Source organism: Theropithecus gelada, chromosome 1 (assembly GCF_003255815.1).
Source record: "Theropithecus gelada isolate Dixy chromosome 1, Tgel_1.0, whole genome shotgun sequence".
In the NCBI taxonomy this organism is placed as follows: domain Eukaryota; kingdom Metazoa; phylum Chordata; class Mammalia; order Primates; family Cercopithecidae; genus Theropithecus; species Theropithecus gelada.
Genome location: NC_037668.1, coordinates 154,456,273 through 154,473,393, shown reverse-complemented (window position 1 = coordinate 154,473,393; position 17,121 = coordinate 154,456,273).

Genomic DNA, 17,121 nt, shown 5'->3' with positions numbered 1-17,121 from the left:
GCTTTGGGGCTGAAATGGGAACAAGGAAAGGAAAAAAAAAAAAACAAAAAAAAAAAAACAGATGGTGTATTTGAGCAGGGATCTGTGGAGTGCTAAGAACTGGAAGATAGTATAGAAACAATAATACACACACATGCTGGTACTGTTATGAACTCTTTGTAGGGATTCATGCATTAAATGTGCACTACAGCATAAGAGACTGGCATAATTATTATCCCATTTTACAGAGGTAGAAATTAAGGTATGAAGGTTATGTTATTTGTCCAAGGTCACAAACATTACTGCCAAGCATTCAGGCAGCCCCACGCACGGCAAAGTAAATGTCTGATCACCTCCAAGAAAGCAACAGAGATCATCATCATCACCACCACTCAATGCGCTGCACATGCCAGGCTTCTCTCTAAGTGTTGTTGTTGTTGTTGTTGTTGTTGTTGTTGTTGTTGTTGAGATGGAGTCTCACTCTGTCGCCCAGGCTGGAGTTCAGTGGGACCATCTCAGTTCGCTGCAACCTCCACCTCTCAGGTTCAAGCGATTCTCCTGCCTCAACCTCCCGAGTAGCTGGGACTACAGGCACCCGCCACCACACCCAGCTAATTTTTGTATTTTTAGTAGAAGCAGGGTTTCACCATATTGACCAGGCTGGTCTCAAACTCCTGACCTTGTGATCCGCCCGCCTCGGCCTCCCAAAGTGCTGGGATTATAGGCGTGAGCTATGGTGCCCAGCCTCTGTAAGTGTTTTATATATATTAACTCATCGAATCCTCACAACTCTCTTTTTTGTGTTGAGGCAGACTTTTTTAGATAATTGAATTTTTAGAGAAGTTTTAAGTTTACAAAAAAAATCCTGTGGAAAATACAGACAGTTCCCCTATACCATCCCTTCCCCAGCCCCACCCTCAGCACACATAGTTTTCCTTATTAACATCTTTTATTCATGTTGTACTTTTGTTACAATTGATGAGCCAATGTTGATACATTGTTAAAAGTCCACAGTTTACATTAGGGTTGACTCTGTGTTGTGGGGTTCTACAGGTTTTGACAAGTGTGACATGTATCTACCATTACATCACACAGCATAGTTTCCTGTGTTCCACCTACTCCTCCCTGTCTCCCCACCTCCAAACCCTTAGTACACACTGATCTTTTCACTTTTCGGTTTGCCTGTTCCAGAATATTATGTGTTTGAAATCATATAGTATGTAGCCTTTTCATAATGCCTTCTTTCTATTAACAATATACATTTATGATTCTTCCATGTCTTTTTGTGGCTTGATAGCTTATTTGTTTTTACTGCCGAATGATCCTCCATTGCATAAATGTACCCGTTTGTTTACCCATTCACCTACTAAAGGACATATTGGTTGCTTCCAAGTTTCGGCAATTATGAATAAAACTGTTATAACCATACATGTGCAAGCTTTTCTGTAGACAAAAGTTTTCAACTCATTTGGGTAAAAACCAAGGTGCATGATTGCTAGATCCTATGGTAAGAGTATGTTCACTTTTGTAAGAAACTGCCAAACTGTCTTCCAAAGTGACTGTACCATTTTGCATTCCTACCAGCAATAAGTGAGAGTTCCTGTTGTTCTACATCCTCTCCAATATTTGATGTCAGTTTTTGGATTTTTGCTATTCTAATATTAATAGGTATGTAGTGGCACCTCATTATTGTTTTAGTTTGCAATTCCCTAGTGACATAGAATGTTGAGCATCTTTTTATGCGCTTATGTGCCATCTTCGATCTTTTGCCCACTTTTAACTGGGTTAACAACTCCATTTTTAGATGAGATAACTGAGACATAGGAGTTCAACAACTTGCCCACAGTTACACAGCTGCGGTTGAGCCCTGGCATGAGCCCACACTCCTAATCACTATTCTATATTGCCTTTGGGATACACATTTTAGAGCTAAAAAGCCTGGATCTCAATGCTGGCTTTCCAGTTTACTTGGTGTCTAACCATTGATTATTTAATCTCTCTGAGCCTCAGTTTCTTCTTCTATAATATGAGGATGCCAGTTCTCACCATTGTCAAGAGTATTAAGACAGAGAAAGCACTGAATTTGTTCTCAGCATATAGCAGCTGCCAGTAAATGGTAGCTACCATTAGTCCAATGCCTCATAAAGAGTGAGAAAGCCCTATAGTAGCCATAAGAATTAGCTCATGCCTGGAAACTAAAATAGATCAGTCTAGAGCTTTAAAATCTGTGGAAACTCAGACATTCTTGGTAAGGTTTTCATAATCAGCTGTCAGTTGACACCTCAACTCCTTATACCTAGTGCATATGAATGAGTAAAGGGAGTTCTAGTTCTTGAAAGAAATTTTTTTTACTGTACTCAATTTCTCTTTCCTGTTCATCTTACCCTCCTGCTATCCCTCCTGCTATCCCTGCAAAAAAAAAAAAAAAAGTTACACTTCTATTAATCTTTCAACTAATGAAGCCTGCCTGGAACCAGATGTGCTCTGCATGCCTCCACTGAAAACTGGAATGGTGGCAGAAAAGAAAAACATCCAAGCAATTGCATCTGATGTGAATGAATAACTCTCAGAGGATCCAGGGCTCCTCTGAAACCACAGCAGATCTGGGTTGAGAGTGTCCTTAAGACCATATTATAGGCTGGGCACAGTGGCTCACACCTGTAATCCTAACATTTTGGGAGGCCGAGGCGGGAGGACCACCAGAGGTCTGTCCAACATGGTGAAACCCCATCTCTACTAAAAATACACCCAAAAATATTAGCCGGGCATGGCAGCATGCACCTGTAATCCCAGCTATTTGGGAGGCTAAGGCAGGAGAATTGCTTGAACCCTGAGGCAGAGGTTGCAGTGAGCTAAGATCACACCTTTGCAGTCCAGCCTGGGCAACAGAGCGGGACTCTATCTCAAAAAAAACAAAAAACAAAACAAAACAAAACAAAAACAACAAAAAAAACATATTCTAGAGAGAGTTATGAAACATATTCTAGAGAGAGACTTAAGATTATCAATAAAAGTAGAAGCAAACTGGATAAACAGTTTCTGAAATTATTTTCCAATGAAAGTGATCAAAAGCAAAGAATACGAGTTCAAAGAGGAAAAAAGATTCCTAAAGAATCCTGATCTTCAAACCTCCCACTTTTTTCTGATGCTGTAGCATCTTTAGAATATCTTACCTTCTTTTTTTTTATTTGGTTTTTGGAGACGGAGTCTAGCTCTGGCGCCCAGGCTGGAGTGCAGTGGCTGGATCTCAGTTCACTGCAAGCTCCGCCTCCCAGGTTTACGCCATTCTCCTGCCTCAGCCTCCCGAGTAGCTGGGACTACAGGCACCCGCCACCTCGCCCAGCTAGTTTTTTTGTATTTTTTAGTAGAGACGGGGTTTCACCGCGTTAGCCAGGATAGTCTCGATCTCCTGACCTCGTGATCCGCCCGTCTCGGCCTCCCAAAGTGCTGGGATTACAGGCTTGAGCCACCGCGCCCGGCCGAATATCTTACCTTCTTTAAATAATGACCCTTAACTAGTTTAAATAACTTTTTCCCCATGAGAGTTGACTAAGTTAAATAATTTACTTACATATCTGGGATCAAAATTGAAGCTCCTCCCCTTAGTGATTCAAGTTTCCAGAACACACCTGTCTTCTTCTAGCAGTAGTTAATGAGAAAGCTGTATTAAGTAAGACAATAAGTTAATTAATTATGTTTGGAAGAAACAGGTTTTACAGGCTTAAACTGGCATTAAAATCTTGCAAAGTACTTGGTTTAGCTTTTTAAAATTTTACCTTTTGATTTTCCTTAAATAAAGAATGACTCTTCAGATTGGCCACTCCCAGATTCCTTAGCTCAGAACGCCAAACACACGTTCAGGTGCATCTGCCACACAGGGTCATTATCAGGGTATGCATAGTTATCGCTGTCAGGTGTGTCAACCATACACTATGTTAAACAGTTCTGGGATTGGACATACCTCTGTGTGAACCAGTATTGAGAATAAGCGAAAATAACCTAGCTACTTTCTCCTGGAAGACAAGACCATGAGCCAACTAAAACAGTTTAATTTCAAGATTAACTATATGCTTGCCTCTCTTGAGCTCACCAGATCAAAGCTACTATGTCATAATTTCTGCCCAATCCTCAACCAGTTCTCCACCCTAAAACTACCCAGCCTTCACCCTAACTCCTATAAGTATCCTCCTGACTTCTCCCTTCTGGGATATTACTAAGTCTCTGTCAAGGCGATGTTTGCCCTTATTACAGTAAGTCTAATGCATTTAGGTTTGTTTGATCAACAGCTTGTTTTGTTTTTCTTTTCTGGTGGTCTTTTGGAAAGACAATAGTCAATATTTTACAGATGAAGAAATTTGCCCAAACATACAGTTATTATGAACTACTTTCTTGAAGAGCCAACAATTAAACCCAGCTGTAACTAATTCTGAAGTTCCTATTCTATCCATAGATGTATACATTTAGGCGTAAGTGTTAGATTAGATAAAGGAAACACAGCTTTTACTGTATATTCTTAGAAGTTCACAAGTAAACAACTTTAAAAGAGATGGCAGCATTAAAAATGGCAGTTTATAAATGCAAGGGAAATTCAAGTCCTTAAGTCAAGTCAAAATTTATTCACTGCCATCTGTTCTTCACAGTGACACAGCAATAAAGTGCATAAATAAATGAGTCACAGGCTATAAAAGAGTTGCCTAAATGAGTCTTCAAACAGATATAAACAAAAAAGAACTGAAATCTAAGTATTGATTGATAACAATAAGTGAAACTTAGAATTTTCTACATGATCCTAAGAAAAATCTCCTCAGCCCTCCTGGGTCAATGTTCAATGTGCTCTATAATCATAGACTTCTGAAGCCTGAGCATTGAGTGGCTATTGAAAATACAAAACATCAAATAAAAAGACAAAAGTATTTCTGTTTCAAATGCACTGAAGATACTTCGTTGACTTTGAAATAAAGCAAAACAGACAGACTGTGAGACACAGAGAAAGGTGAAGTTTGATCAGTAGTGCCAGTTTGATTCATTCTGAAAGGAGGTAGAGAAGAGGTAAATATAAAAGCAGAGTCAAATGAAGGAAAACAATAAACCATTTGCCAGAAAATATAAGACACATTCTGTACTGACCAAGGGCTCTCAGCTCAGCAAGAGGCGTTCCAGGGTCAGGATGAAAAGCTGGGGTCAGAGTGTGGTGAGCATTGACACTCCCCCATTAAGGAGCGTCCAAAGGGACACAGACTAGAGGGTACAAGCGATTTCCACAACAGGGAAAGTTTCCTTCAACTCCTGGTATGGAGAGGAACCATCACCTTACCATTACAAATATTTGAGAATGCAAATTGCACTGTTGATGAATGAGTTAATAACAATAACAGTTGGCTCACGCCTGTAAGCCCAGCACTTTGGGAAGCCAAGGAGGGCAGATTGCCCAGGAATTCAAGACCAGCCTGAGCAACATGGCGAAACCCCATCTCTACAAAAAAAAAACATAAAAATTTTCTGTTTTTTTGGTGGTGCATGCCTATAGACCCAGCTACTCAGGAGGTTGAGGTGGGAGGATCGCTTGAACCTGGAAAGTCAAGGCTGCAGTGAGCCATAACCACACCACTGCACTCCAGCCTGGGTGACAGAGTAAGACCCCATCTCAAAAAAAAAAAAAAAAAAGTAAAAAACAAAAAAGAAATAAATAACAAAACAAAAATAATAGCTAACATTTTCATGCAGCGCTTGTTCTGTACCAGGCAATGTTCTAAGTACTTTACATATATTAACTTATTTAAGTGCATCCTATGAGTACCTATGAGGTAGGCACTGTTATTCTATATATGAGGAAATTGAGGCATAGGGAGATTAAGTGACTTGTCTGGGTCTCACAGGAATGGCAGAGCCAAGACGAATCAATCAATTAATGCAGCCACTTGTGATGCTCTGCCTTAGCAGACAGAAACACATGCTGTTTTTTGCACTCATAATGTAGAAATAGACTTTACACTCAGCAGTCCACTTCAGATCTCAGTACTAAGTGCTCATCAGTATTTGTACAGAATAGAGGCTTCTCCCCCTTGCTCTATGGCATTTTGTGCTTATTTATCACTGACAACGCACGCAATTTGTCACATTTTATCTCCCATTTCTTTCTTATTGTATATATTTATGGGGTATGATGTGATGTTTTGAGATATATATATATACGTTGTGAAATTATTAATTTAAGCTAATTAACATATGCATTACCTGACAAACTATCATTATTTGCAGTGAGATCATTTAAATACTCTTAGCAATTTTCAAGTGTACAGTATATTAGTATTAACTATAGTCACCATGCTGTACAACACACATCTCTAGAACTTATTCCTCCTGTGTAACTGAAACTTTGTACCCTTTGAATACCTGCCGTTTCATTAGAACATCACACACACACACACAAATGCACATGCATGCGCACAGGCACACACACACACACACACACGCACACCTGGGTTGTCGTACTTAAACTGTGCTCTTGGGAGTGTATTTAGGTAGTTGGCTAAAACTGTTTTATTTATTTATTTATTTACTTATTTATTTATTTATAAAACAGGGTCTCACTTTGTCACCCAGGCTGGCATACAGTGGTACAATCATAGGTCACTGCAGCCCCCACCTCCTGGGTTCAAGCAACTCTCTCACCTCAGCCTCCCAAGTAGCTGGTCCTACAAGCACACACCACCACACCTAGCTAATTAAAAAAAACACACAATTGACTGGGCATGGTGGCTCACTCTTGTAATCCCAGCACTTTGGAGGCCGAGGTGGGTGAATCATGAGGTCAGGAGTTTGAGACCAGCCTGGACAAATAGTAAAACCCCGTTTCTACTAAAAACACAAAAATTAGCCAGGCATGGTGGCACATGACTATAATCCCAGCTACTTGGGAGGCTGAGACAGGAGAATTGCTTGAACTCAGGAAGTGGAGGTTGCAGTAAGCCAAGATAGCGCCACTGCACTCCAGCCTGGGTGACAGAGTGAGACTCCATCTTAAAAAAAAAAAAAAAAACTATAGAGATGGGGTCTTGCCGTGTTGCCCAAACTGGTCTTAAACTCCTGGACTCAAGTTATCCTCCTGCCTCATCCTCCCAGAGTGCTGGGATTGCAGGTGTGAGCCACTGTGCCCAGACTGATTTGTTTTTGTTGTTGTTGTTGTTGTTGTTGTTTGTTTTTGTTTTTTATTTTCTGAGACGGAGTCTCACTCTGTCGCCTAGGCTTGAGTGCAGTGGCGCAATCTCGGCTCACTGCAAGCTCCGCCTCCCGGGTTCACGCCATTCTCCTGCCTCAGCCTCCGGAGTAGCTGGGACTACGGGCGCCCACCACCACACCCGGCTAATTTTTTGTATTTGTAGTAGAAATGGGGTTTTACCATGTTAGACAGGATGGCCTCAATCTCCTGACCTCGTGATCTGCCCGCCTTGGCCTCCCAAAGTGCTGGGATTACAGGCGTGAGCCACCGTGTCCAGCCGAATTTGTTATTTTTTAATTCATTTTCAGAATTATATTTAGCCAATTTAAAGGATTATGTTTAAATATTTTAAAGGGTTATTTAAAGGATTATTTTTAAATGTTTACATTTAGTGTAAACTTTTTATTTTGCAACAATCTCAAACTTCCAGACAAGTTGCAAGTAGAGTTCAAACAACTTTTCTTCTGGAAGAAATCATTTGAGAATAAGTTTCTAACCTGATGCCCCAATACCCACAAATACTTTAGCATGTAGTTCCTACAAACAAGAACATTTTCCTGCAAATTCAGAACACAACCATCAGAGTTAGAAAGCTAACACTGATACTACAATAAAATTTCATCCTCAGACCCTCAGACCCTAATTGTCCCATTAATGTCCTTTATAGATCCAGTTAAGGATCACATATTGCAGCCAGGTGCGGTGGCTCACGTCTGTAATCCCAGCACTTTGGGAGGCCTAGGCAGGCGGATCACTTGAGGGCAGGAGTTTGAGACCAGCCTGGCCATCACAGTGAAACCCCATCTCTACTAAAAATACAATAATTAGCCAGGTGCGGTAGTACACACCTGTAACCCCAGCTATTAGGGGGGCTGAGACAGGAGAATCACTTGAACCTGGGAGGCACAGTTTGCAGTGAGCAGAGATCAGGCCACTGCACTCCAGCCTGGGCAACAGAGCAAGACTCTGTTTCGGGAAAAAAAAAAAAAAAAAGGATCAAATATTGCATTTAGTTGTCCTGTCTCTAGTCTCCTTTAGCCTAGAACAGTTCCTCAGTCTTTCCTTGATTTTCACAGCCTCAATATTTTTGAAGATTATAGAGCAGTTATTTTATAGAATGTCTCTTAATTTGGAGTTGTCTGACATTTTCTCATGATTAAATTCATGTTACATGCCTTCAGCAGGAATATTACAGAAATTATGATGTGGTTCCTCACATTGCATTTTTATTTGTTCCTTTACTGATAATATCAGCTTTAATCATTTGATTAAGGTGGTGTCTGCCAGGCATCTCCACTATAAACTTACTCTTCTCTTTACAATTAATGAATATTTTGTGTGGAGTCACTTTGAAACAATTTAAATAACCCATTCTTTATCAGATGTTCCATTTATTAACTTATATTAGCATGGACTCATGACTTCCTATTATAGTCAATGGGTTATAATCCCTTAGATGATAGATATCATTTGTTTGATGCTCAAATTGTCAAGTGAAATCTCCTTCAAGCTTGCTTCTGGGTACTTTTGACATGGTCCTATTATTTCTAGGATAATCTTTTGATCTCTGGCTCACCAAGATGTTCCAAACGTTTCATCTTTTTTTTTTTTTTTTTTTTTTTTTTTTGAGACGGAGACTTGCTCTGTCGCTCGGGTTGGAGTGCAGTGGCCGGATCTCAGCTCACTGTAAGCTCCGCCTCCCGGGTTTAGGCTGCCTCAGCCTCCGGAGTAGCTGGGACTATGGGCGCCCGCCTAGTTTTTTGTATTTTTTTAGTAGAGACGGGGTTTCACCGTGTTAGCCAGGATGGTCTCGATCTCCTGACCTCGTGATCCGCCCCTCTCAGCCTCCCAAAGTGCTGGGATTACAGGCTTGAGCCACCGCGCCCGGCCCCAAACGTTTCATCTAAAAATGGAATTAGTCATATCTCTGGAAACCCCTTGGTCCTTTTTAGTAGAAAATGACATTTAAAAATCTGGGTGAAAGTTGTGCTTATTGCTCTTGGGGGGTCAGTTGCTACCACAAGGCCACACACACACACACACACACACACCCCTATCTATTTTTAGTGCTGTATTTATCTTATTGATGTAATATTCTATTTACTGAAAGCCGTGAGTTCACATAAATACAACCAATTCTAATCTGACATCATAGCATTCATTGTAGTTTTCTCCCTTTCTATTAGACGGTGAAAATCTTGACTTCCCTTTCTCTTGAGATCTTGACTTTTTTATCAAGCCCCTTGTTTGTAATGAGTCTCCCATGACTGCTTCTGGGTCTCTCCTGCCTAGAGGCCCTCTTTATCCTGCCAGGAAACCTCATGCCAGGCTGCCCTCATACCTGGTGACCTTACCACCCTGCTTGGGCTCTGGCACTCCCCACTGGAGAGCCCCTCCTCATGAATGTCCTCGCTGCCCCACTCAAGGCTTCACCCATGTATGGCAGCCTCTTCCTCCCACGTGGGCTCAGACTCACCTGGTCAGGTTGACCCCTACAAGGATGCTCCGCACAGCCTACTTGTTACCTGGTTCCCCCTTGAGGCTGCCCACCTCACAATGTGATAACCACCTTGCTCTGTCACAATCCCGACTTTTATAATCGAGCTTTTTTTTGGAGATGGAGTCTCGCTCTGTCTCCCAGACTGGCTTGAGTGCAGTGGTACGATCTCGGCTCACTGCAACCTCCACCTCCCAGGTTCAAGCGATTCTTGTGCCTCAGCCTCCTGAGTAGGTAGGACTACAGGCTCATGCCACCATGTCTGGCTAATTTTTGTATTTTTAGTAGAGACTGGGTTTCACTATGTTGGCCAGGCCAATCTCGAACCCCTGACCTCAGATGATCCACCCGCCTAGGCCTCCCGAAGTGCTGGGATTACAGGTGTGAGCCACCATGCCCAGCCTATAATTGAACTTTTCAGAAAGCAGAAGGGAAAGAGAAACGCAAAGGAAGCCAACAGATACATTTCAAAACATCAGCATTGTTCAAAATAAAAAAGAAATCACCAGAAACTTTCGTTTTCAAACTGCAAGAAAAAGATTTTCAGCAAGTCAAAGCACTGTTTTTAGAAAGAAAAATAATTCTAAGCATGAAGAAAATGTTTATTTGACATGAAGATCCTATATCAACCAATAAACAAAAATGTATTAATCACCTGCTACTTTCTGGAACTTCCCCTAACATTTGCATGGCTCAGGACAAAAATACAAATGGAGACCCACATGCCAATAGAGAAAATACGTAAAAGTTATCGGCAACATTAATAAAATTTCAGATAAAATATATTCTAACCTCTTATCTTGACAAATTACCTTTATAAACAACAAAATTTTAAAATATATAAAACTATGTTTTTATATGATCAGAAGTCAGATAAATATCAAAGACAATTGAACTGAATTACAATTGCACATGTCAGAGTGTTCCACTGATGAGCCAGTGAAAACTGGGTAACAGAGGCATACATAATTCGTTAATTACACTGATTCTATAAAACTTACTACTCTTACTTCCTTTTTTTTTTTTTTTTTTTTGAGGCAGAGTCTCAATCTGTCGCCCAGGCTGGAATGCAGTGGCGTGATCTCGGTTCACTGCAAGCTCTGCCTCCCAGGTTCACGCCATTCTCCTGCCTCAGCCTCCCAAGTAACTGGGACTACAGGTGCCCGCCACCACACCCGGCTAATTTTTTGTATTTTTAGTAGATACAGGGTTTCACCGTGTTAGCCAGGATGGTCTTGGTCTCCTGACCTCGTGATCCACCTGCCTCGGCCTCCCAAAGTGCTGGGATTACAGGCGTGAGCCACCACGCCCAGCCTTTTTTTTTTATTTTTTTATTTTAGACAGAATCTCACTCTCTCGCCCAGGATGGAGTGCAATGGTGCCATCTCGGCTCACTGTAACCTCTGCCTCCTGGGTTCAAGTGATTCTCCTGCCTCAGCCTTTGGAGTAGCTGGGATTACAGGCACGTGTCACCAGGCCTGTCTAATTTTTGTATTTTTAGTAGAGATGGGGTTTCTCCGTGTTCGTCAGGCTGGTCTCGAACTCCTGACCTCATGATTCACCCACCTCAACCTCCCAAAGTGCTGGGATTACAGGCATGAGCCACCACACCCGGCCTACTCTTACTTTCATTTTACCAAAATCACTAATTATGTGGTCATAATCAAGATTTTTACATTATTTGCTTCTACCATAAGTAACTCTAAATTAGCCTTTCTTGAGCTACAGAAGTCCCTATGTAAGTTTGTTTTTTCTATTTTTACCAATTTCAATTTGGAGAACAACAACACTGAGACAACAGCAAGTGAAATAAAATTTCTAAAGCAATACTTAGATTCAAAAACAAATCATGAACTTTATGTTGTGTGTCTAAACATTGTAATGAAGCCACATATGATAAAGTATTATAATTGCTAAAATATTACAGAACACTTAGTTCCATCATGTAAATCATTATCATACACTACTTTTTGACATCTTTTAAATCAGTATTAATACCCAAGCTTTTATGTGAAGAATCAGTATCATGCTTCATACATGTTATATCTAGACCTACATGTAGGTAGATTTAAGAGTAATATAAATCATTTAATATTGCAAAATGTTTCCCAGGTGCCATGTTAAGAGCAAGCAAGAAAATGGATGCTGGGCAGTATTGGGATATAATTCATTATGCAAAAATATATTTATATCACCTGAGAGGAAAGAATTGACAATTTTTTTTTTCTCTTACTCTTTTTCTTTTTCTTCTACTGCTGAAATACTTCCCTCAGAAATAATATGTGTCTGAAGTTGGCATTGGCCCAACCTACAACCTTCACAGAACTCCGACACAGTCACCTTTTATTTTAAGGACACAGGGCAAGAGATGAGATGAACGCTGCTATTAGTCTTGAGAGGGGCTGTTGGGATTACAGGTCATGCTGTGCCACAGCTGAGACCATAACACAGGTAACTCCTGCCCATGGATTTATGAATAAACTCATATTTTTGTTTTTGTGATACATGGAGCCCTCTAAGACATGGGGCCCAAGGCAAAAACCCCTTCTCTGGCACTGAAGGGCCATGATGCTATGCTGTTTCTACTGCATAAAGTGCTCTGGGAAATAAAAAGTGAGGTTATAAAATACAGCAGAATCTTCATGAGAGTTGAAAACCTAAACAGGGAGCAGGTAGAGTACTAGAATGCATAAAAGGAACAAATGCAATAAGAGAGACAGTTGCCCCAATGCTGGAAATATGAGATTATTTACACCCATGACTGCTCCAAGAGCAGGGACAGTTTCCAGAGCCTCAGAGCCTTGCAAAGCGCCTGGTGCAAAATGAATGTACAATAAATGCTGAGGATGAAAGAAAGGAGCACATGGCCCCTGAATTGATGAACTCAAACTTCTTTTTTTTTTTTTTTTGAGACGGAGTCTTGCTCTGTCACCCAGGCTGGAGTGCAGTGGCCGGATCTCAGCTCACTGCAAGTTCCTCCTCTCGGGTTCACGCCATTCTCCTGCCTCAGCCTCCCGAGTAGCTGGGACTACAGGCACCCGCCACTTCGCCCGGCTAGTTTTTTGTATTTTTTAGTAGAGACGGGGTTTCACCGTATTAGCCAGGATGGTCTCGATCTCCTGACCTCATGATCCGCCCGTCTCGGCCTCCCAAAGTGCTGGGATTACAGGCTTGAGCCACCGTGCCCGGCCGAACTCAAACTTCTGATGCCTTTAGATGTTCTCCCCATTTGTCCTCCACTTCTTTCTCTTTCTCCCTTGTCTGCCCAGAGTTTCTCCCTTTTATCCTTTCTTGTCTCCCACGGACATATCCTTAGTAGTTAACCTTATCCACTCTCTTAGGTTCTAGATACCAGTGGGTATTTGATATTTTCCTCCCATTTAAATTTCTTTTAATTAGGGTTTTCCATGGGGATGTTGTACATACTCACATACGCATTTAACTGACATTAGAGTTTTTTCCTATGCATCCTATGTAATATCATTTCCATTAATGGAGTTTCTAACAAGGAATTGGGTCACAGAATCTTTAACTTTGTTAAAGATGCTTTTACAACAAAGTGACATTTTTGAGGTGACTTCCTGGGCCCATTAAAAACAGGAAGTCAGGCCGGGCATGGTGGCTCATGCCTATATTTCCAGCACTTTGGGAGGCCGAGGTGGGTGGATCGCCTGAGGTCAGGAGTTCGAGACCAGCCTGGCTAACATAGTGAAACCCCGTCTCTACTAAAAATACAAAAAATTAGCTGGGTGCAGTGGCAGGTGCCTGTAATCCCAGCTACTCTGGAGGCAGAGGCAGGAGAATCACTTGAACTTGGGAGGCGGAGGTTGCAGTGAGCCAAGATTGTGCCATTGCACTCCAGCCTGGACAACAAGAGTGAGACTCTGTCTTTAAAAAAAAAAAAGAAAAAAGAGGAAGTCTTAATCATGCTCAGTAATTAAGAGAAAATAAATAGCTAATATGAAATGAACAAAAATTGTTATTCATCTGTTTTGGAATGGAGAGATGTACTATATATGCACAAACATTCCCAGGCATGCTCTAATTCACCACTTAAATGCCTATTTTATCCTATCTTGGTTTAGTTCTGGCAGCTTTAATTATGATCAAATGCTGAGAGTCGAGAAATAAACCAGATATTTGTCAAGCACCCACAAAGTTCATGGTACCATATGAGGTAGTAGGAACACAGTGTACAGAAGAGCCAGTCTTCTTAAGGAGTTCATAATCTAAGAAGGAAACAGAAACACATAATTACAGTAACTGCAAAATGAATAGGTCAAAGACTGCGTTTGTAAATTACAGAATGGATTGAATGGATTGAATAAATTCGAGTCCTACCTAAACACTGGTTTGCACGAAAGCATATAAAAAAGGAAATAAAGAAGCCAACTGAGAGCATGACACATTCAATTTAGTCTTTTTTATTGAAGTAAAATTTACTTACAGTCAAATGCATAGATCTTAGGTATGTAAGTCAATGAGTTTTAACAAATGCGTATACACATTACAATATAACATTCATGATGCTCTGGTTTCTCTTCAGAACAAAGCTTTCACCTTTTATAATATATCATTTATGATATAGACTATTTCCATCACCCTAGAAAATTCATTAACATCTTGGCCGGGTGCAGTGGCTCACACCTGTAATCCCAACACTTTGGGAGGCTGAGGCAGGTGGATCACAAGGTCAGGAGTTCGAGACCAGCCTGGCCAAATGGTGAAACCCCATCTGTACTAAAAATACAAAAATTAGCCTGGCGTGGTGGTGGTGCCTGTAGTCATAGTTACTCCGGAGGCTGAGGCACGAGAATCGCTTGAACCCAGGAGGTGGAGGTTGCAGTGAGCCAAGATCGTACCATTGCACTCCAGCCTGGGGAACAAGAGCAAAACTCCATCTTAAAAAAAAAAAAAAGTTTGTTAACATCTATGGGATCTATATACAGTGATATCCCTCTTTCATTCCTGATTTTAGTAGTTTGTGTTTTCTCTCTTTTTTTCTTGGTCAGTTAATTTTATTTTATTTTATTTTTTTTTTTGAGACGGAGTCTCGCTCTGTCACCCAGGCTGGAGTGCAGTGGCCGGATCTCAGCTCACTGCAAGCTCTGCCTCCCGGGTTTACGCCATTCTCCTGCCTCAGCCTCCCGAGTAGCTGGGACTACAGGCGCCCGCCACCTCGCCCGGCTAAGTTTTTGTATTTTTAGTAGAGACGGGGTTTCACTGTGTTAGCCAGAATGGTCTCGATCTCCTGACCTCGTGATCCGCCCGTCTCGGCCTCCCAAAGTGCTGGGATTACAGGCTTGAGCCACCGCGCCCGGCCTGGTCAGTTAATTTTATTACTCGTTTCAAAAAACAGCTCTTAACTGTGATTCTTCATTGTTTGTACATCTTCTATTTTCTTGATTTCTGCTCTTTATTATTTTCTTTCTTGTACTTTTTTGGCTTTAATTTTCTCTTTTTTTAGGTTTTTAAAGTAGAAACTGAGATCACTGATTTAAGACATTTCCCATTTTCTTTCTTTTTTTTTTCTTTTGAGATGGGGTCTCACTGTATTGCCCAGGCTGGTCTTGAACACCTGGCTTCAAGCAATCCTGAACCCCTAGCCTCAAGCGAGTCTCCTGCCTCAACTTCCCAAAATGTTGAGATTATAGTCATGAGCCACTATGCCCAGGCTAATCTTTGCCTTTTAATTGGGTGTTTAATCTATTTATAGTGAATGTAATTATTGATATTATTGGGATTGAGTTTACCATCGTGATTTTGGTTTTCTATATATCCCATCTGTTATTTTCTTCTCATCATACTTTTTCTTTTTCTTTTGGTATAATCTTTTTCTTTTTCTTTCTTTTTCTTTTAGACTACATTTAAATTCTTCTATTGGTTTTCTAGCTATGTGGCTTTGAATTGTTTAAAGTGGTTGCTCAGTGGATTATATGTACCTGAAACCTACTATAGTCTAATTAGGGTTAATAGTGTACACACAAAATGCAAGACACTAACATTATATTCCTCTCCCTTTTTTTTTTTTTTTTTTTTGAGATGGAGTTTTGCTCTTGTTGCCCAAGGTGGAGTGCAATGGCGTGATCTCCGTTCACTGCAACCTCTGCCTCCCGAGTTCAAGTGATTCTCCTGCCTCAGCCTCTCAAGTAGCTGAGATTACAGGCTTGCACCACCATGCCCAGCTAATTTTTTGTATTTTTAGTAGAAATGAGGTTTCACCATGTTATCCAGGCTGGTCTCAAACTCCTGACCTCACGTCATCTGCCCGCCTTGGCCTCCCAAAATGCTGGGATTACAGGCATGAGCCACCGCACCCTGCCAATCCCTTCATATTTTGTGCCATTTTTGTAATACACTTCATTGCTACATATGTAATAAATTTGACTGTGTAATGTTACTATTTTTGCTTTAAATAATTTATAAGAAACTAAGCAGTCTAATATGTATGATTGGATTTCCGGAAACAGAGAAGAAAATGAAGGGAACAGAAAATACGTTTGAAGAAACAATTGCCAAAAACTTCCTAAATTTTGTGAAAAACATTATACGGGCTGAGCATCTAAACCTGAAAATCTGAAATCCATATTACTCCAAAAATCCAAGTCATTTTGAGTGTTGACATGATCTTCAAAGGAAATGCTCACTGGAGCATTTTGGAGTTCAGATTTTTGGATTTTGATGCTCACCTGATAAGTATAATGCAAATATTCCAAAATCAAAAAAAAAAAAAAAAAAACTACAAAGCCCGAAACACGTTTTAATCCAAGCTGGGGTTCACTAAACACACACAAATATCCCAAGTACATCAAAGTCAAACTGCTAAAAAGCAAAAATAAACAAAATTCTTTTTTTTTTTTTTTTGAGACGGAGTCTCGCTCTGTCGCCCAGACTGGAGTGCAGTGGCCGGATCTCAGCTCACTGCAAGCTCCGCCTCCCGGGTTTTACGCTATTCTCCTGCCTCAGCCTCCCGAGTAGCTGGGACTACAGGCGCCAGCCACCTCGCCCGGCTAGTTTTTTGTATTTTTTAGTAGAGGCGGGGTTTCACCGTGTTAGCCAGGATGGTCTCGATCTCCTGACCTCGTGATCCGCTTGTCTCGGCCTCCCAAAGTGCTAGGATTACAGACTTGAGCCACCGCGCCCGGCCAAACAAAATTCTTAAGGCAGCCTGAGAAAAAGAGATACATTACATACAGGAGAACAATGGTAAGAAATATCATTAAATTCTCATTAGAAAAAATGGAGACCAAAAGAAATGAACAACTCTTTAAATGCTAAAAATAAACAAGAAAAGGCTATCAACACAGCATTCTAAATGCAGCAAAAATGCCTTTCAAAATTAAGAGTGAAAGTCTTATTTTCCATATGTATGGAGTGAAGAGTTCAAGCAAATCCTTCCACAGAGAACACTTATGAAATCTGAACA